Source organism: Delphinapterus leucas, chromosome 8 (genome assembly GCF_059928025.1).
Source record: "Delphinapterus leucas isolate spDelLeu-1000000601 "Yukka" chromosome 8, BTC_Dleu_Yukka2, whole genome shotgun sequence".
Lineage (NCBI taxonomy): Eukaryota > Metazoa > Chordata > Mammalia > Artiodactyla > Monodontidae > Delphinapterus > Delphinapterus leucas.
In genome coordinates this window covers 81,857,599-81,880,041 of record NC_143136.1, presented here as the reverse complement: position 1 = coordinate 81,880,041, position 22,443 = coordinate 81,857,599, and the positions used below count along the sequence as shown (strand labels likewise).

At 36.6% G+C, this 22,443-nt stretch overlaps 1 protein-coding gene across 11 annotated transcripts in view; it reads left to right on the top strand.

Moving 5' to 3' along the window:
• The window catches only part of MBD5 (methyl-CpG binding domain protein 5), a 413,679-nt gene that overhangs the window by 322,015 nt on the left and 69,221 nt on the right, over positions 1-22,443 (top strand). For all 11 annotated transcript variants that reach the window (XM_089916847.1, XM_089916845.1, XM_089916843.1 and 8 more), the window contains one exon: positions 13,539-13,713. The gene's annotated coding sequence lies outside the window, so the exon portion shown is untranslated. The remainder of the gene's footprint in view (positions 1-13,538; positions 13,714-22,443) is intronic.

Below are 22,443 nucleotides of genomic sequence, written 5' to 3'. Positions count from 1 at the left end.
TTTATCAAACAGAATATTTTTGTCTGTTGAAAAAAAAGGGGGTGGGGGGGGCATGGAATTCCCTGGCAGTCCAGTGGTTAGGACTCGGAGCTTTCACAGCCGTGGCCTGAGTTTGATCCCTGGTCAGGGAACTAAGATCCCACAAGCCACACAATGTGGCCACAAAAGAAAAAGATATTGTCTGTTGAAGTGTTCATACTTAAAATATATACAAATTATTGCTGCAGTTGTCTTTTGAAGTGTTCATGCCTGAAACATTAAAACTATCACTGCAGTCTCATCTTTGGATTTGTGTATTGTTTATTACTAGTAAGAAATGACCTGGTAATATAAATTTGAAATTTACTTGAGGGTTTCAGGATTATTTTCTTATAAATTTGGTAAATTCCTTTTACTTCTCCCTCTTGTTTTCAGTGTAAAAATTCATAGCTATGTTTTGTTGTTACCTGCTGTGTTTAATAGATGACTTATATGTCAGCATCTGTTTTGGGGGGGTTTTTTTGCGGTACGCGGGCCTCTCACTGTTGTGGCCTCTCCTGTTGCAGAGCACAGGCTCCGGACGCGCAGGCTCAGTGGCCATGGCTCACGGGCCTAGCTGCTCCGCGGCATGTGGCATCTTCCCGGACTGGGTGGGGCACGAACCCGTGTCCCCTGCATTGGCAGGCGGACTCTCAACCACTGCGCCACCAGGGAAGCCCCCAACATCTGTTTTCTGATTCTAATTTGGATATCTTTCTGACAAAAATAATGAATCAATAAATAGTATTACTGCTCAGCTATGAACTAGAATTAATAAATGCTCCTAAAAGTTACATAGCATTCCAGATACTTTGACTCTCTAGATCAATAGAGACTAGTTTATTAGCTTACAGGTTAATCTGAGTCATCAATATCCTTCTTGAAAACTATAAAAATAAAAATATTAAAACATAACCCTGTTGAAGGTTAGAAACAAAAAGCTTCAATAAAGAGTAAAGTTTTCAAACAGTACCTATAGTTAGAACTAAAAAAATCTTTATCTTTTTATTTTGCACCTTTGCTTCTGTATCAGGTTGCCATGGAAATTTTTTCATTAACATTAGATTGATTTTTCCTGAGATGAAATTGCTTGCATCGTCTCATCTCCTAATATTCCTAAAGCCTCCTAAGCCAACTTTAGTGGTTTAACCTCCAAGTTCCAGATTCCCAAGAATTTCTGCCATGCTGAGTATTCTTGAAACTCAAATGTAACACACTGATGTGTTCAATATTAATATCAAGGTTACTGCCATGTTTTCATTCTTGGTACAAAAAAAGTGTTTTAAACATTTTTAGGCATCAAGGAAAAACTTTGAATTGTAAGCTGAAGAATTCCAAGGACATTCACCTAATAAAAATAAAGAAACAAAATCAGATGCTTTTATAAAGGCTTATACATAGTATTCTAGGCTTTTTTGCTATAAAATATTAAAGTTCAAGTTAATGAACAAAGAAAACAGTATTTGATTTGAGTAATTGGACCTTATACACCTCTACGTAATATGTTAAAATTCGTACCTGAGTCAGTTCTTAAAAGTAGAACTTCACCTTGTGTAGACTGCCAAAAATAAACATAGTTTTGTCCTAAGTACTTGATTGCTTCACGCCTCTTGAGTGAACATCCCAAGTGGTTTCCAAAAGTTATTCCTTGGGTTTTGAGGGAACATACCTTGTGTTACTTGTTTTTGAGCACCTAGATTTTTAGTAGATACTCAGGACATGTTTCTTACTACCATGTTTCTTACTGACATGTAATTTTAGTCTAAGATAAGATACAAAAGGCACCCAAGGAAGAAAAGTTTGAAAATTCATGGCATTTGATGTGAAAAGGAACCCAGTTTCACCATCAATAGATACAAAAAATACTATTATACATCCTTATGTATGATATTTTAATGTAGCTTAAATGTTTCTACTTTTTTTTTAGGAAGTAACTTTTTATTTTTCTTTATACAAATACAATTTTTAAAAATTCTGCATCTTTTTTTTCAAACCCAAATTTTATTATAAGATTCAGTGAACATAACTGTTAAATTGCTAGCACAGTTTCTCACTCTTTCACACACTGTTCTTACAGACTGACAGTGCTCTCCACACCTCACTTTGAATAGCACTTAGTAGTTAAGTGATCATTTAAAGTTAGGGACGGTACCTAACTTTTGAGCCTTACTTTCTTTATTTGTCCAATGGAACCAATAATACTTACCCTGGCATTGTCAGAATTAAATGAAATCATTGAGGTGTCTGTCATTGCCTGGCAGAAGCTGTATGTCTATTAAATAGTAGTTCATTAGTCACCCTCCAATGCCTAGGGAAATTCATAGGAATTCGATTTCTTTTCTTTCCTGCCTTTAGCAAGTCTGTGCATCCCAGGCAACTGGAGATCCGGTTTCTTTCAGTCTAACCATGGTGTTTAGAGTCCTTAGGCTTAGCCTGGGAATGTTCATTGTTACTGGCTGACCTTTGCTTCTATGCCTTTTCAGTAAACAGCATTCTATCCTGATGATCTTTCCATAGCAGTACATTAGTGATCATCTCCATTCTAAATGTTTTTCCTTTTAGAACATGTTCTTCAATTCATTTTTCCTCACTTGACAATATGTCTTAGAAATTTTTCTATATCACTGTAGAACTACCTCTTTTTTTTTTTTTTGCGGTACGCGGGCCTCTCACTGCCGTGACCTCTCCCGTTGCGGAGCACAGGCTCTGGACGCGCAGGCTCAGCGGCCATGGCTCACGGGCCCAGCCGCTCGTGGCATGTGGGATCTTTCCGGACCGGGGCACGAACCCGTGTCCCCTGCATCGGCAGGCGGACTCCCAACCACTGCGCCACCAGGGAAGCCCAGAACTACCTCTTTTAACTGTTGTATTATCTTCCATATTATGAACGTTTTACTATTTACCCATTCCCTAGTTAATAGGCATTTAGGTTGTTTTGTATTTTTCATTCTAATGATCAGTGCTAGTGAATATCATTTTACATAATTCTTTGTGCACATATTTTATTATTTTTCCAAGCATGATAAAGAAGAGGAGCTACTGTTTCAAAGAATATGCATATCTTAAGTTAATACTGGTGCTGATATATATACTTCCTAAAAGGAGGTAAATGGTCCTTCTACCAGTAGTTTGACACTAGCTGTTACCCCATACTCTTGACCGAACTTGCTATTACCAGCCTTTTAAAAATGTTTACACATCTTAGGAGTGAAAAGTGATACTTTGTTATTGCTTTATTTTGCATTTTCTGATTACTTCGAAGATTGAACATCTTTTCTTAAGCTTACAGGCCTTTTGGCATTTCTTCTTCTCAGCCTATCTATATTTATGGTCCATTTATCTTTGGGGCTTTATATCTTTTTTTAATTGACTTTTGGAAGTTACTTATACATTCCAGATACTAATGCTTTAGACTGTTATATATGTTGCAAATATTTTCCCCCTATCAATTGTCTTTTAAGTATTTTGGTGATTCTTTTGCTGAACAGAAGTTTTAAATTTTGATGTAGTCAAATTTAACAGTCTTTTTCATAATTGCATTTGCTTTTTGTATCTCCTTTAGAAGGCTTTCGTAAATATAGTTCAAATAAACATTCTTTTATATTGTCTTACTGCATTTATGTTTTAGCTTGATGTAGTTTTTGTTTTTGACTTATGTCTTGAATCATCTGGAATGCATTTTTGTAAATTACATGAGTTATGAAAGTAACTCATTTTTTTCCCCAAGTGAGTATACAGTTGTCCCAATGCCATATATTGAATTGGCCATCCCTTTCCTACTGATTTAAAATACCACCTCATAAAAAAAAATAAAATGCCACCTCTATCATCAACTAAATTTGCATATCTATGGGTTTATTTGTGGCCAGTCTCTTCTGTTATACTACTTGCCTATTCTTGTATCAATACTACAACTTTTTAATATGTTTTACTATTTGATAGGGCAATTATCCCTTTCTTGTTTTTGTATGTTAGTTTTATACTTAGCTACCTTCTAAATACCTTTGTCCTTGGTTCTAATAATTTTCCAGTTTGGGTTCTTTAGGAAAATGATCATGTTGACTTCAAGTACTGACAGTTTTATTTCTTTATTTCTATTAATCATACCTCATTTAATAGTTATATGTCTTACTAAATATTCAAGGCCAAGCCAATTCCACATAAACACCTAAGAAGGGACACATTTTTATCAGCTTCTCCAGAAGGTTTTATACTTCTCTACCTATCCCTCTCCCAAATTTTGTCCTCCATTCACGCAAGATGGATTGGAGTTTTCTTTCTTCCTTCCTTCCTTCCTTTTTTTTCTTCCTTTATTTTCTTTTCTTTTTTTTTTTTAATGAACAGTTCTTTAAGCTTGAGTTACTCCAACCAATATATGGGGCTAGGGGAATTAACAAGGTAGAGAAGCAATTCAAAAGTAGAATAGCCCATTATATTAATCTTTTCTGACCTGAAGTCGAATTTTTCTTTCTCCTTTATGTATTTGGGCATTTAATCACTTTGCCTTATAATCTTCAAAAGTCTATGTTTTGTCTCCCCAACATTTTAACTCCTTCCAATTAGGCTATTTCTCCTGCCTCATATACTCACAGTTCCTTTCCTCCTCCCGATACCTGTACTGCATGTCCTTTAACTTCATATAAACCTTAGATTCTGTGTTCCATATTTCAGTCACACAAGTGCCATATCTCAGACTTCATTGCCCCTCTATCTTTTGCCCACCTCTCTTCAAAACCATGCTCCTATTTTATTTTTGTTTGATTTTCTTACATTTTCTGAAATAATTTCAAACTTACCGAGACGTTGCAATAGTGCAAAGAACTCTATTCACACAAATTCAGCAATTAACATTTTGCCATATTTCCTTTATCATTCTCTCTTGCCCCACTCTATGTGAGTGTTTGTGTATATTTTTTAAAATACTTTGATATTAAATTGCAAAAATCATATAATCTGTTTTGTTTTTGTTTTTTCTGTGCCTATACTCAATAAGCCAGAGGTCCAGCTCTGTCCATACTGCTGTCTTGTCTGATAAGTCATGTTCTAGTGAATAAGTTCACCTTTTGGATTCTGCCATAAATTCATGATCATTGACCTAAAATTGGCTTTCACCGCTACCTATATATGAGTGACTGTTTTTAAATTTACAAATAGAGGGATGTTTGGGGATATCATTTTGTTATGACGTCCTGTATGGAAATTTGATCAGATGATACATTGTGTGTGATTTCATTTGTCTGGAATCACTGAGATTTCCTTTATGGCCAGCTATTTTTATTTATTTACCTAATATTTACATAATGCTTACTATGGGCCAGGAGCTAAGTACTTTATAAATCTTCACTTATTCAATTTGCTCAACACTGTGTGGTAGATATTAGTATTATCTTCAATTTGCAGATGAGAAAATTGAAGAAGAGAGATATAACTTACCCTAAGTCACACACCAAGAGGTAGAGTTGAAATTTTATTTTCAGCAGTCTGGGTCCAGAATTTGTGCTCTTAACCACAATTTTTAGGGTTTTCCCCCCAAGATTCTGTTCTTTTCCATCTTGTTCAACCTCACTTTTTAAGAGGCGGGTATTAAAAGTTATGCTTTCAACTTAATTTTTTTTTTTTTTTTTTTTTTTTTTGCGGTACGCGGGCCTCCCACTATTGTGGCCTCTCCCGTTGCGGAGCACAGGCTCCGGACGTGCAGGCTCAGCGGCCATGGCTCACAGGCCCAGCCGCTCCGCGGCATGTGGGACCTTCCCGGACCGGGGCACGAACCCGTGTCCCCTGCATCGGCAGGCGGACTCTCAACCACTGCGCCACCAGGGAAGCCCTTTTCAACTTAATTTTCATGGAAACAGTCATTCTCTTTTTATATTTATATTTCATTTGTTTACAAAATATTTTATTAAATTCCTAAATGACACCAGCAAGTGTTATTGACTCAGACAGCTTTGGAAACAACACAACTGATATTCAAAAGCATATAATTCAGGTGGTAAGAGTAGAAGTAAGCTTTTGCCTGTTTTCAAATGGAAATGCTGTTTTGATTAATTCAGTGATTTGTTTATGTGGAGGTCCGTTAAGAGACTTTCCTCTGTAGTTCAAATGAGAATATGTTCTTCAAGTAAATAAAGGCAGAATCACTGAAAAGTTATTTTCCATCTGACAGGTGTCATTATCAGAAAATAAGTACATAGGAATGAAATTGCATTTGTAAATTAAGATACTTGTAGACCAGCAATGCTTATGTTAGAAATGTCATGGATCTATGATACCAAAGCTGTTTTTAGCTTTATGTGCATAGAGATTCATCCTATGCTAGGAAGACTGAATATTTTTTAAAGCCGTATTTCTGATACTCCCTAGCACAAGTTCTCCACTTCAGTCTGGTCAGGCTCTTCCCTCATCCCACGGGTATCGAATCTCAGTAAACATATATAAGATTGAGTTGAAAACATTGAAGTCATCTTTATAAAGTATTTCTTGCTTTTCTAGCTTATGTAGAAACGATAGCATTGGAATGACCAGGAGAACATCTAGCTCAGAGGAGGTTCTTCAGAGTTTTCCAAACGTTGGACACTAATTTACATTTTTAAATTATGTTAAGTATTTTAACACAGTCACAAAAATAACATGCCCACTCACATGTGTTATACCAAATTGTAACACATGAACACATCATGAAACAAAAATAAGCTGTGCTGCTAGTTTATATTTTTATGAACTGTTGACTAAAGCCTTGCCACCAATTTCCCTGTAGATATTTGAACTTCTTATGCATTTTTATTTTTAGTTGGTCTTTTTTTAAAACTTGAGTCCATTGTTGTATCTCCAAATCAAATTATGGAAGCAAGAGAATAGCTGCAGCATATGTATGCTCCATTAAATAAATACAAATACGACATAGAGGAGTCTTCCTGCCATGTATCCTTATCACTCCTTTACAATTCTGCAATGGCAAATTAATGTGATAATATTGTATTAACGAAAGTCTTTTTGCTTAATTTAAGTTTTTGGTAGTTCTTACCCATATTTTGTATTCATGACCAAAGACATGAGTAATGATTAGATATAGTCATTCAATTTTGGCAACAGGATTTTCTTTACTTCCCTTCAAGCTTCTAGACCATTTTGATTGCAGCGATTTCAATATTGCCAAAGCCAAATTTGCTATTTTTCAAAAAAGTTGACATTTACAATAGCTTTTATGTGGTAATCAGAATTGTCTCAATATTATAAAACCAAAACAAAGTACAGAAATAAATTTGTTGATGAAGATTACTTAAATTGCAACTGTCACCTATATCCCTTGGTTTCATACGTTTTATTAATCAAAATAGCCCATTATTCTTATTGATGGATTTTAATAAGTAATATTATAATTTGGTCTTCCAAAATGAATTATTACCAACAAATCTCTTTTTCTGCTTTTTATAATGGAAGTTCCATTTAGATTTTATTAGACAAAAGAGACCTACAACTAAAATAATTTGAAAACTACTGATCTAGTTCAGTCCATTAATCTTAGCAAACTGAAAAATTAAAGCTCAGGTTACATATCTTGCTCAAAGTTATAAGCTGGAAAATTGTAGATACCAAACTTCCTGTTCGTTCACTGTTCTTTCTATTATGTGTTATCTCATCTCTGAGTTCCTATAGTACATTTAGTTTATGCCATACCATTTAGCATTTAATGCCATGGTTTGTATACAGGCATTCATTTATTTATTCAACAAGTAATTTTCTGTGTGCCGGATACTCTTTTTTTTTTTTTAATAAATTTATTTATTTATTTATTTATTTTTGGCTGCGTTGGGTCTTCACTGCTGCACGCGGGCTTTCTCTAGCTGCGGTGAGTGGGGGCTACTCTTCGTTGTAGTGCGTAGGCTTCTCATTTGCGCAGGCTTCTCATTGCGGTGGCTTCTCTTGTTGCGGGGCACGGGCTCTAGGCGCCCGGGCTTCAGTAGTTGCGGCACGCGGACTTCAGTAGTTGTGGCTCGCGGGCTGTAGAGTGCAGGCTCAGTAGTTGTGGTGCATGGGCTTAGTCGCTCCGCGGCATGTGGGATCTTCCTGGACCAGGGCTCGAACCCATGTCCTCTGCATTGGCAGGTGAATTCTTAACCACTGCACCACCAGGGAAACCCATGCCAGATACTCTTTTTTGGCACTGGAAATAGTCTCTGAATCCAAAAGTTGAGCTGAAAATAAAATAAGAAAAGTAGATTCTATTCAGCCTTCATTTGATTTTGGTTAAATAAATACACACCTACAATTGATCACCTTGTGTATCACTGATTGGTTTTAACATATCATTAAGAACTTTTATATTTGTGATTATATTTTAGGGGAGTAAAAGAAAGTTCTCTAGGTGAGAAAAACAAATAATTCAACTCAAAGCGCACTGTTTTCATACCCAGTACCTGATAATGTAAGTACATAAAACAGAATATGGTAAGGGCTGTTACATGCATGTAAGCAGTACTGTAGAATGAGATAGTAACTCTAAACAGGAGACTGGAAGAGGCTTCATGGAGGAGTTGACCCTGGAATTTAAAGGACAGAAGGTTGCTTTAAGAAAGTGAGAGGAAATCTTTCTGTGCCCAGGGAACAACACGTGCATAGGCATAGAGTTGTGAACAGTTGTGGCATTTCCAAGAAAGATTAATGCATTAGAATACTAGGATGTCTTGAGAGAAGTGGTGAATAAGCATTTTTAGGCATCATTATATGATTGAACAACGGAAGTAATGAAATGTGAGGACTTTTTATATTGTACACCAGGTATTCCTCATGCATCTACCTGTTTCTATTCCTAAGTTCTTGAAGAACACTGATGGTATTTTGTACTTGCCCATTTATGGTGACAAGTGCAGTGCCATACATGGCAAGGGCTTTGTATATCCTTACTGATTAATTACACCCATCATTCACTCAACAAATATTTTTGGCTCCAGCATGTGTAAGATTCTATACTTTGTGCTATGAGAAGTAAAAATAGTTGCGATACAAAGCCAGCCTTCAAGAAGCTATTGAGCCCAAAGCACAAATTAGTCTGGGATAAACCATAATGGGAAAGAATATTAAAAAATAATGTCTATATGTGTAAAACTGAGTTACTCTGCTGTACAGCAGAGATTGGCACTACACTGTAAATCAACTATACTTCAAGTTTAAAAAGTTTTTTTTAATTAGCAAGGGTTTTTGTCTGTTATGGTGACTAAAACATCCATATGTTCACAGAGCTTATGTTCTTATCAGAGGAGACAGACAATAATAGGATAAATAGTAAAATACAGTATGTTAGATAGTGATGAATACTAAGAAGAAAAGTAAAATAGGAAAAGAGGGAAATTGATTATCAGACAGGAAAAGGAAAGGTAAAATTATTTAATTTCTCTTGCCTCAGTTTCCTCAACGCTAGAAAAGAAAAAGTAGTAGTACTTACTTACAGGGCTGTGACAAGGCTAAGTGAGTTAATATGTGTATGTATAAAGTCCCAGAAGATGGTAGGATGTCAGCCAGTATTATTTATACATTTGGCCAGAATAACTTTAGCACAACAGTCATCTTATTTTCATCACTTATGGACTTCTTTTATTTTAAGACATACTTTTATTAAAGGATATACTTCCAAACAGTTTTGAACTACTTTATCTATGTAGGAAGGCTCCCTCATCCATATCTTGTTTGTTTTAGCTTCTGCTTCCAGTGCAGTCACATCTAAATCACTTTCTTACTGAAGTGAATCATCATCCTTTCATAGTATTTCTTATACAGAACAATATTTGCTTATCTGGTTGTCAGGGCATCATTTTCTATTTCAGGTATCGGGCAGGCATCCAGATCTTCCTGTGGAAAATATTCATTAATGCCTCGTCACTTATCACTTCTCAAGGTTAACAGATCTAACAAAATGAGTCCTTTATGCTTGCTTACAGCTAAAAATGAGTACCATATTGGGATTATTATTGCCAGATAAATATAAAATCTTCAATATTAATCTTTTGGAACTAAGATCATTTGCATGGATTAGGTAAGGTTTCAGGCCTCCTACTAACCTTTCTTTGCCTGTGTAACCTCTGCACATCCTTAGATGTATCCTGCTTCCCCCTTTCTCTGATCCCTGAAAACTGGACTAGCTCTTTCTTTGTGTTCATTTAGCGCTCCATACTTAGCCCTAGCACAGCTGGTGTCACTCAGAGTTCTAATTAATTACCTGTTTACCTGACTGCCCACCTCCCTACCCTCCACCGCTCAGACAGTAAGCTCCTTGAGCTAGGGGAACAATGTTCTCTTTAGGTCTGGGCCCCGAGTATCTGTTACAGTGCTTCACATGTAGTTGACTCCCGATAAACTTAAAACATTAAATATAATGCCAGGAGTACCTTTAATATATCAGGAATATAGAAACGTAGTTATTTAACCTTGGTCCCACATCCCTTAGTTGTTTCTTTGTCTCTCTTGGCTGCTTTCTGAGGAATAGCGTTGCTCAAGCATGCTGCTACACCCTGTCCTACACAGCCCCCTGTCCTGCTTTGGCCTAAAATCAAAAAGAAAAAGAAAAAGTAGGCCAGATATCTGGAAAGACCTCAAAGGTAGAGGAGCACCCTGTGGAGTACTGTGGTCCAGGATGTGATCCCTACTTTTCCAATTTTAAAACATTGACTTCGCCATTCCTCTCAAGGGTGATGGGCCTCCTAGGTTCTGACAAAGACCATCTATATATATATATTTTTTTTTAACATCTTTATTGGAGTATAATTTCTTTACAATGGTGTGTTACTTTCTGCTGTATAACAAAGTGAATCAGCTACACATATACATATATCCCCATATCTCCTCCCTCTTGCGTCTCCCTCCCACCCTCCCTATCCCACACCTCTAGGTGGTCACAAGGCACGGAGGTGATCTCCCTGTGCTATGCAACTGCTTCCCACTAGCTATCTGTTTTACATTTGGTAGTGTATATATGTCCATGCCACTCTCTCACTTCATCCCAGCTTACCCTTCCCCCTCCCCGTGTCCTCAAGTCCATTCTCTATGTCTGCGTCTTTATTCCTGTCCTGCCCCTAGGTTCTTCAGAACTTTTTTTTTTAGATTCCGTATATATGTGTTAGCATACGGTATTTGTTTTTCTCTTTCTGACTTACTCCACTCTGTATGACAGTCTCTAGGTCCATCCACCTCACTACAAATAACTCAATTTCGTTTCTTTTTATGGCTGAGTAATAGTCCATTGCATATAAGTGCTACACTTCTTTATCCATTCATCTGTCAATGGACACTTAGGTTGCTTCCATGTCCTGGCTATTGTAAATAGTGCTGCAGTGAACATTGTGGTACATGACTCTTTTTGAATTATGGTTTTCTCAGGGTATATGCCCAGTAGTGGGATTGCTGGGTCGTATGGCAGTTCTGTTTTTAGTTTTTTAAGGAACCTCCATACTGTTCTCCATAGTGGCTGTATCAATTTACATTCCTACCAACAGTGCAAGAGGGTTCCCTTTTCTCCACACCCTCTACAGCATTTATTGTTTGTAGATTTTTTGATGATGGCCATTCTGACTGGTGTGAGGTGATACCTCATTGTAGTTTTGATTTGCATTTCTCTAATGATTAGTGATGTTGAGCATCCTTTCATGTGTTCGTTGGCAATCTATATATTTCTTCTTTGGAGAAATGTCTGTTTAGGTCTTCTGCCCATTTTTGGATTGGGTTGTTTGTTTTTTTGATATTGAGCTGCATGAGCTGCTTGTAAATTTTGGAGGTTAATCCTTTGTTAATTGCTTCATTGGCAAATATTTTCTCCCATTCTGAGGGTTGTCTTTTCATCTTGTTTATGGTTTCCTTTGCTGTGCAAAAGCTTTGAAGTTTCATTAGGCCCCATTTGTTTTTGTTTTTGTTTTTTTTACAGTACGTGGGCCTCTCATTGCTGTGACCTCTCCTGTTGCAGAGCATAGGCTCCAGATGCGCAGGCTCAGCAGCCATGGCTCACAGGCCTAGCCGCTCTGCGGCATGTGGGATCTTCCCGGACTGGGGCACAAACCCGTGTCCCCTGTATTGGCAGGCAGACTCTCAACCACTGCGCCACCAGGGAAGCCCCCCATTTGTTTATTTTTATTTCCATTTCTCTAGGAGGTGGATCAGAAGGGATCTTGCTGTGATTTATGTCATGGAGTGTTCTGCCTATGTTTTCCTCTGAGAGTTTTATAGTGTCTAACCTTACATTTAGGTGTTTAATCCATTTTGAGTTTATTTTTGTGTATGGTGTTAGGGAGTGTTCTAATTTCACTCTTTTACATGTAGCTGTCCAGTTTTCCCAGCACCACTTATTGAAGAGACTGTCTTTTCTCCATTGTATATTCTTGCCTCCTTTGTCATAGATTAGTTGACCATATGTGTGTAGGTTTATCTCTGGGCTTTCTATCCTGTTCCATTGATCTATATTTCTGTTTTTGTGCCAGTACCATACTGTCTTGATTACTGTAGCTTTGTAATATAGTCTGAAATCAGGGACCCTGATTCCTCCAGCTCCGTTTTTCTTTCTCAAGATTGTTTTGGCTATTCAGGTATTTCATGTTTCCATACAAATTGAAATTTTTTGTTCTAGTTCTGTGAAAAATGCCATTGTTAGTTTGATAGGGACTGCATTGAATCTATAGATTGCTTTGGGTAGTATAGTCATTTTCACAATGTTGATTCGATATTTGCAAGAATTTAATTTATAAACCAGGTGACCTGTTTGTTGGTTGGTTTGTTTTCATTGATTGAAATACCTGTATCTGATATCTAAGTCACTAACTTAATGATATCAAAGCTCCTATGAAATCCATCAAATAATTAGAGGGTTGTTCAATGCCTGTGGAAACAGAACAAAATGAGTTAAACTGCACAGAACAAAATGAGTTAAACTGCACCAAGGATTATTTTACCCACGCTGAGTAGCAACCTTGTCCTTGTCTCCCTGATGGCTAGGAGAAAATTAAGTAAGGGGTAATAAGGTCTCAAGTATACTTTTGAAAGTCCTTATAATGTTTTTCCTTATTTGCTAAAAGGAAGCCGTTTTAAAAGTCAGGGGAAAATGTCTTTTTGAAACTCAGTAATGGTAATGTACAATTTGGTTCCATAATTCTTTGATCCCAACATTAAGTTCCTGAAATAATGATAATGTGGTATTGCTGACAATGGTGCTAATAAAGAAGGAAAGATAGAGAATTAAAGTTGGATGAGCATTCTCTGTACCCTCTGACTCCTCTAATTCAACGATCACCATAGTCACAGGGTTAAATCAATTTCATTAAGAAAGTTGACTGTGTGTGCTTGTGGTTTTAGCTGGCTTACCGGCTGGTATTCCTTCATATACTAACAATGTGTGAAGATTCACTACAGAGTAGAGTTCATCCTCTACCCTTGTGAAGAAACAATGAAGTGTAGGTTAAATGGTCATTAAAAGAAATAAGTTGTACCTCTTGTCAAGGTCTACAGTCTGTCCTTCAAGCCTTACCTCAAGGTCCTTTCTATTCCAGAAGGTTGGAAACCCAAGTGCCTACGGAGGCCAGGCTGGTGGGAATGAAGCAGGAAGCCACTGCAGTGTACTGGAGAGCCAAGTCCTTTCTGAAGGAGCAGCCACTGCTCCGTTCCAGATAATTGTTGCAAGGCAGGAATGCTGACCTAGTGTTACCACATTGTCCAGTTTCTCAGGTAAAGCAGGAAATGCAAATTTTCATGTGACATCTTTTGATTTAAGTATTGTCAATTAATTCACTTGTATTATTATTCTCAAACTGTGTGCGTGCCAGATACTTCCACAGGTGGGATTTGGCCCAGAGCCCTCGTGTTTGTAACTTGGTTTTGTATTTTGCTTACCTATTTGTTAAATTGCAGACTTTATTTTCTACAGGTTTTGCTTTGCTTCAGCATGTTCTCTAAAATATTCTATGCCTGGTTTTGTGCTATTGAAACTACCTTTCTCTCCAACCTGAACATTTTGTGCATAAGTTTTCTGTGGCTGCTACATTTTCTCTGCCACCATCAGCATTCCACTGAGCAGTCAAATGCTAGATGGAGTCTCATTGAGACACTTTTCTTATGTCACCACTAAACATCTACAGGTATTACTACTTCCTCATTTCCTTCCTGATGTGTAAGGTAAATAATCACAGTAAAAGATCATGGGATTTAGAGATTGTATGCTTTGGGCTCCCCCTTCTAGAATTTACACAGAGACTGTCTTCTTTCTCTTGCATCTTAAGAACCTTATCAGATAATTAATTACATTATGGTTATCCTTTACATTTAATTATGTTTGCTGGAGATGTTGATTAGACTTAAGTGTTCCTAGATGTTTATACATATAAAGAGACAATGTATTTGTTTCTTCAATGGCTGAGGAATCTTCCTATTTTCACTTTGAGTAACTTGATTGTCAGTGTTACAGGGGGGCGGTGGGGACCATTACCTCTATGTGGAACTAATTACTCCAGGTAGGAACTTGGCATCCATTGCCAGGTGAATTGAAGAATGCTAAAACATTTTTTAAGTAAAAGAGTACATAAACATTAGTTGTTTCAATATGTTGTACAACCCCCAGATGGACAAAAATCACAATTGTTTCATTCTTAGTACAGCTTTGATTTTAAAAAATTGATATACATTCTTTTTTTTAACAATGATTTGACCTATTGAGCTACCTTGAGTAGCCAAAATACTAGTAATTCACAGATAAAATGTGAAAATAACCCCTTAAACTTGCTTAATGCACTCTTAAAAAGATTATGTAAATGTAAGCAAGTATTTTTTATAAATAATCTTTATGAGAAATTTTACTATACCATAGAAAAGCAAAAATAGCCAACTATGTTGATGCCAAATATGCAGAAATATATCATAAATAAATTTTCCCTCAGAGTTATAGTGAGTTTATTAATTAGTTTATAAATGTTCTGTTGTGACCTGTTACTACACTTTAAAACAGTTCTCTGGATTTTTTTTAAAGAATATGTATTTGGGAGCTGTGATTGTTCACTTTTTGGCTTCTAAGAAAGTAAACTGCATCATAGTCATTTTCTACATGTGCATACAAACCCTCACTTTCCTTCTATATTTTTAAAGGCACAAGGGAAGCTGTAACTTGAAGTTAGCTGCCTCAGTTGCTTTTTCTTTGTCGTCATGTAGAATGGTGAGCGCAAAGAAAAAGCTCAGTTATGTGTAGTAATGCATGTGAATTCCTGAATATCATAAGGGGGAGTTATAAAGAGAACTAAATTTAGACCTGGAAAGCCAAATAATGACTGGAGAAACCAGGGAAGGCCTCTCTGAGGAAGTGACATGTAAAAACTGAGATAAACAGAAGTTGGTTTAATGAAAAACATGGGGATGGCAGATGACATTGCAAGCAGAAAAGTAAGGGTGACAGCCTGAGGCATTTTAGAACCAATCAAAGGGATAGCCTTAATTTTTCTTTCTACTATTTAGGTCAGTCAGGTTAATGTGGTATTCTTTCTGACTCTCCCTATCTTTTTCTCCACTTAGCTAAAACAGAAAGAGAAATAATAGCATAATACTAGACACAAAGCTTGTGACTGTTTCCAATAAAAATCTTCCCTAATGCTTTTAAGTATTGGGGAAACATTAATTAGCTGTTCTATGGATATAACATTTAATTTTTTTGGAAATAATAGTTTTCCTAATTACAGATCCAACACATTTTTATTATAAAAATTTTTTGAAAATATAGAAAAGCAATGAAGAAAATAAAAGTCACTCATGTTCCTGCTATCCAGGGATAAGCTCGGGGAAGATACTGCTGTTCTATTACTATATCTACATAAATAGTAGCATTTTTGTAAATGAATATTTATAACTATACATGCAACTTTGTCATGTGTTTTTTCACCTGACAATGTCATGGACCTTTTCAATAACATGATTTTAATAGCTATGTATAAATAATGACAACTTAGATATTTATTATGTGCTAGGTACTAGTTTACGACTTTTAACTTATTGTATCCCCAGAACAAAACAGTTCTATAAAATCTCCATTTTATAAGGAAAGAAAATTTTTTAAACTTTTCCAAGGTCACAAGCTATTAAAATGTACAGCTACATAGCATCTCAATACTGTACTTAATTTAAATAAAACCCTATTTTAGACTTCTAGATCATCTCCAGTATAGTGTTTGGCTATTTGAAATAATACTCATGATTCTGTGGGTTGGAAGTCTAGGCTGGGCTTAACTGGGACAGCTCATCCCTGTTCCACATGGTGCTGGCTGGGCTCAGTTACATGTCTGGGGCTTCAGCTGGACTAGCTAGACCAGCTGGACTTTTCCCTCTCCACAGAGTAATAAGTCCCAATTCCTGATGGAAGGAGCTACAAAATATTTGTGGCCAATTGCAATCTACTACATTCAGCACTTAATCCTCCAAAGGCTTCTATGTGCCGAGAATGTGTAAGTTGCTGAACGTTGGTAACATGAAATGGCCTGTGTAAGTAATCCTCCTGACCATAGAAGGGCATAGGTCAGGATCCTTGTTACCTTGACTCTGAAGACTGGCCTCATTCTCAGGAGCCTATCCCTATACCTTCCGAGTTTGTGAAAAAATGTAACCTTCCACGTGAATGTGATCCTCATGCACAGTTTTTGAATGTTTACACTCTTCTGCACTGAAAGGGCAAGGACGTTTGAAACTAGAGAGTTTTAGTGATCAGAGCAGGAAAGATGTGCTTGTGATATCCTGATACAACTGTATAAAACAGGTGTAAATGTACTGGGGTACTTTGGGTTGAGTAAGTAGAGCCTGGCAGAGGCATTAGGTCTCTTACAAAAGATGTATCTGAGAGGTATGTTTTGGAAGAGGTGGCTGCACAGTGAATATAAGAACCAAATGAAAATAATAACCAGAGTTAAAATGAGGCTACTTTTTGGAAGGTTTTTTTTTTTAAATGAAAGAAGATATAACTGTAAGATAAGTGTGCTCATAAATAAAAATGCATAGCTTGAGTAAATAGGTGAAAGGTGAAACAGATGGGAAGGTTGAATGGGAAGGCTGGCTAAGTACTTTTAAGGAACTGTTTAAATAATAGATATGAGGATGAAAGATCACTGAAAAGGGAAATGTCATTCAGGGTTACCCTGAGAAGCATAATTTAACTTAATAATGATGGAAAGATGATGAGTATATCCATTCATTACCCAATCAAATGATAACATTGTAGCCACTCAGACATTACTCTTCAAAATGCTAACGCTTATGTTACTTCTTAATCCAATTATACCTGTTGTTGCATGTACATATTGTTTTGGAATTTAAGTATAGAGGTAGGTTTTATGTGAGCTTTTTTTCTCAATTGGAGAACATGAGGCATTCACCCTTGCAAATGTCAGAATGGAGGAGACTTCTTTTTTCTATTTTTTTAAACTTTTTTATTGAAGTATATAGTTGATTTACTGGAGGAGACTTCTTAACTTTGACTATTTCCTGAGTTAAGTTTATAATCATTGTATAAAAAGTACAAATGATAACTTATACTTATATAACATTAAATATTGGTGTTTTACCTAGTTTACATCATCTCACCTTGGTAATAGCTCATTCAGGATTCATTCTGTCCTACTGTGTATCCAAGTAATGGCCCTGAGCACAAGATTAATGCGTGATGTCATTATAAACATTTTAATAGAATTTACTCATAATATCACATGACTTAAAAATCAATTCATTATTTTTACATTAATCAAGGTTGTGTGACATTATTCAGAAGAATGTATGATGTTTGATGTTATTCAGAAAGATTTATGAAGATTACCTACTTATTTTCATGATGTCATATTCTGTGATATTTAGTCTGCATGGTGTTTTGGGTGTAACTTTTAAAATATACTCTTATCACTGCATAACATAGTGAATTTATTCTTAGGTTGACAAGAATGTCAGTAAAGCAGATAGAGAAAAAAGGTCTATTGCATTAATTATCATCCTGTTGAAATACAAGTTTTATTTTTATATGGTTGCATTCATCTATTTTAGTGGTTCCATTATTAATCCAATTAAAGTGTGTATATAAACCATTTAAATAAAACTCTGATGCACTTTACAAATAAAGTATAAAGTTAGCATATTGTTTTTTTTAGAAGCCCTATCATACTTTTGCTACACAGAAGTTATTACTCAGAGATTTTGAGATCATTAGGGACAAATCTAGAGCAAAAAATCTCCTTTGTATTTTTTGTCAACATGCATAGTCACCGGCTTCTGTTGACTTCTTTTAAAAACTTTTCTTTCACTTTAGACGCCTGTGTTGCTAAAGCTTTACAGGCCTACGTGGTAAAAATCGAAATATAAAACTGTATTGGCTAACTAGAATGTAGTCATTGTAGTAACTTGTAACTAGTCTTCATCAAGTATTTAAGCACCTCCTGTAGGCCAGGGGTACTACACCAGGAAGTGGGACTACTGGAGGAACCTAGAGAAACAAGTCCCTGCTGTGAGGAGTTTACATTCCTGTGGGGAGAGATAGGCAATAAACAAACAAAAAATGATAAGAAAAAAATCGGGTAATAAGAGGTATCAGTGAATTAACAAAGTTTCAGAGAATACCTAGGATTTACATTGTGGTCTCCTTGAGGAGGTGACATCTAATTTGAATTCTGAATGAAGCCAATGCAAAGAAGTGAATCAGGTCACTAAAATTCAGTTCATCAAAAGTCGACTCTCATAGACTAATTTGCATATTGAAAGGTGGTTGGAAAATGAAATTGTTGGTAGAATGGTGGCAGATATTCTCAGAACATATACACACATGCACACACACACACACACACACACACCCCTTTGTGAATTTTGTTATTGCTACCAGAAATGTTTGTGAAATAAATTTAAATTATGTTCTAAGTATAAGATCTATCCCTGATCCTTAGTATTAATGAGATGGAGGTGCCTTTCATATTACACTATCTTTTCTGTTTTAACCTGTGTCTGCTGGGCTTGAGCCAAGCCATATAAACAGGGTGGGTCATAATGGAATCTTTGGGGAAGGAGTGAAGGGAAAATGTTGTGGATATGTAGTTTTTATGTTAAATTTGGGAAAGAGGAGAAACTGGTGTTTTCATCATAAAACTATAAAAATAAAACTTGACTAAATCTTGAATGATTGGTCTATATAGAAGATAAACTTGTCAGAATCTCGGAGGCAAATAGAATAGATTTTAATATTCAGCAAAAGAGGGCATGCCTGGATTTCAAAAGTTTGAGGAGCATGTCCTGAAATGTTTTCCTAAAACTACCCTCTTGGCGCTTTAGGAAATTTATCAAAGGCCCTAAAATTATGCAATTCTATTTTAGCAAATACTTCTAAGTGAATTATCAAAATGCCCATATATTTATGTACAGAGATATTTACCTCAGATTTATTAGTAATTGTGAAAATTTAGGAGAAAATCTATGTCCACAAAAGGGAAGTAAGTGAATAAATTATAAACCTCTGTCCAAGAAAATTCTAAGCAATTAAAAGTCATATTTTGGAAAAATATTTAATGCCATAGTAAAATGCTCAAGGTGAAAATAAAGTATAAAGTGGTAATAATTCAATATTTAAAGGAAAGAAGGCACTATTATACATAGAAAAAAATGGAATTAGTGTAGCTACTTTAGAGAGCAATTTGGCAGTGCCTCTAAAGTTTAAATGTGCAGACCCTACAACCCAACATTAATATGACTGATATACCAATAGATGAATAATTGTAAAGTCATATGTTAGAATACCATTCAAGTGTTTAAAATTAACAAATTGGATCTATATATCTGCAACAGAGATAGCTCTATGTATCTCAACAGAGATAGCACTCAAAGCAATGTTGAATTTTAAAAAGCAAGTTGCAGAATGATATATATGTATAATAGTATTTATGTAAAAACTTTAAAATACATATAACAAAACCAAATATTGTTTACATATATACATAAGGAATAAACATATAAAAACATAGCCTCGGGCTTCCCTGGTGGCGCAGTTGTTAAGAATCCGCCTGTTAATGTAGGGGACACGGGTTCGAGCCCTGGCCCGGGAAGATCCCACATGCCACGGAGCAACTAAGCCCATGCGCCACAACTACTGAGCCTGCACTCTAGAGCCCACGAGCCACACCTACTGAGCCTGCATGCTGCAACTACTAAAGCCCGCATGCCTAGAGCCCGTGCTCCGCAACAAGAGAAGTCACCACAATGAGAAGCGCACACACCACAAGGAAGAGTAGCCCCCACTCGCCGCAACTAGAGAAAGCCCGCACGTGGTACCGGAGACCCAACGCAGCCAAAAATAAATAAATAAATAAATTTATTTTAAAAAAAAAAACATAGCCTGGAAAGATACAGACCAAAAAAAGGATGTTAGTTGCCTTTAAGCCAGAGGGGAGGTGAATGGGATGAAAAAGAGAAATTGGATGGGGGTGAGGGGTAGTATTTAACTTCATCTGTAATATTTTTAAAGTGTTTTGTTTTTTTAAATAAGCAAAAGTGACAAAATGCTTACATTGTGAATTTGGAGTAGTGGTTCATTGTTTATTAGATTAAATTCTTTTTTTTAATGTGTGCTTTTAGAAATTTCCAAAAACAATGACTGAAAGAAAGTCATCCATGTTTGCAGTGGTTATGATTCAACAGTGAGATTACAGTTCAATTTTAGTTTTCATCTCAAACATCTCTGAATTTTCCAAATTTACAAAATGAATGTTGAGGAAATCAATGCCTCTTAGAGATAAATAGATGATAACTATATAGTTACTGGACCTCAGCTGCGTGAGGGGTTCCTAAGGCCCTTACAACTGAGCTGCCTCTAGAATGGTGAAGTATCAGCCAAAAAAAGGATGACCCTCCCAGAAACAAAAGGAAGTAGCAGGCTGGCTGCCTGCATGGTGTAGAAATGTAAAACCGGTCATGTCCAGGGATGGAAAGCAGGGGCATTAGTCTAAGCCAGTGGGTCTCAAGCTTGAGCATGCATTAGAATCACCTAGAGGGCTTGTTAAAAAACAGACTGCCCCCAGAGTTTCTAATTTAGAAAGTATGGGGTCAGTCCTGTGAACTGTATTTGTGACATGTTCCCAGATGTTAGTAACAATAATGATGCTTGTCGCAGGACCATGCTTTGAGAACCGCTGGTCTAAGCAAAACCCAGCCGTCAGATATTTGTATTTTTGATTATTGAAATATGAGGGAGACATTTGGCAGAAATGAATCCAATGTTATTATCTGGCAGATATACAAATTACTTAATGGAGTGAGCCAGTCAGTCTTGGGGAAGTTGGAGTCACACGCAAGAGCAGGCAGACAAAAAAAAAAAAAGAAAGAAATAGGCATCAAAAAGAAAGCTTGAAAGTGAGGAAGATGAGAGGTGGTCCAATCTAAAGACCACGGAAGAGGTTTCTTTAGGAAAAAGAAAGGTAGTAAAATGAGCATGAAAAAGGACTGTAAAAAAAAAAGTTTCACTCATCGGGGTCTGTTGCTATTTGGCCAAACTGGGAGTCCAGGATCACACAAAATTCTTATCTCTGTCACATCTTTCACTAGCACCAGGAACTCCACAAGGCTGGAAACTTCTTGAGGACAGGAACTGTCCCTTCCTTGCTCTCTCCATCCTTTCTCGTCCCACTCCCTGCCTCTTTCCTTTCTATTCTACCCCACTCAGCAGCTTTTTTTTTTTTTTTTTTGCCACACCACCTGCAGGATCTTACTTCCCTGACCAGGGTTCAAACTCTCACCCCCTGCAGTGGAAGTGCAGAGTCTTAACCACTGGACTGCTGGGGAAGTCCCTCAGCACCTCTTTAGTGCCAAACACAAACATTTCCTGGGGCTTTGGATAAACTGGTGTCTTACCGTCTTTGTAATCCAGCACATAGCATAGTGCCTCGTACATTATAGCCACTCATTAACTGTTAAATGAAACATGAATAAAACACATATGTGATCAGCAGGGGTCGGTGAATGGGAGACAGAAATAGGAAGCTGTGCCTGCAAGCAGGTCATTTCTTTGAGAGGCATAGACCCAGTGGAGTGGGCCCAGAAATGCAAATTAGCACCTTGAGTCACCACTGAGAATGTACTACTTGGCACTATCCTTTACACCCCACATTTTTCCCTATAAATTTTTGCTGGTTTTCCCATTGCCTGCCAGTGTTTCCCACACCCATCCCCATGGTTCCTGACTTTCAGCTATATTAGTATTTTAGTATATTGTATATACTATTGTATACAATATTGTATACAATATACTATTGTATATTAGTATATTGCTTCATTACAACACCTTTAATCTGCCTCAGAGCCAAGGCTGCAATAAGGTGTATGCCTGAATCATGATGCCTTTTACTATAAAGCATTCTCCTGCTTTCCCAATGAAGAGATCTAAAAATAGATTTGGGACCAACTTAAATA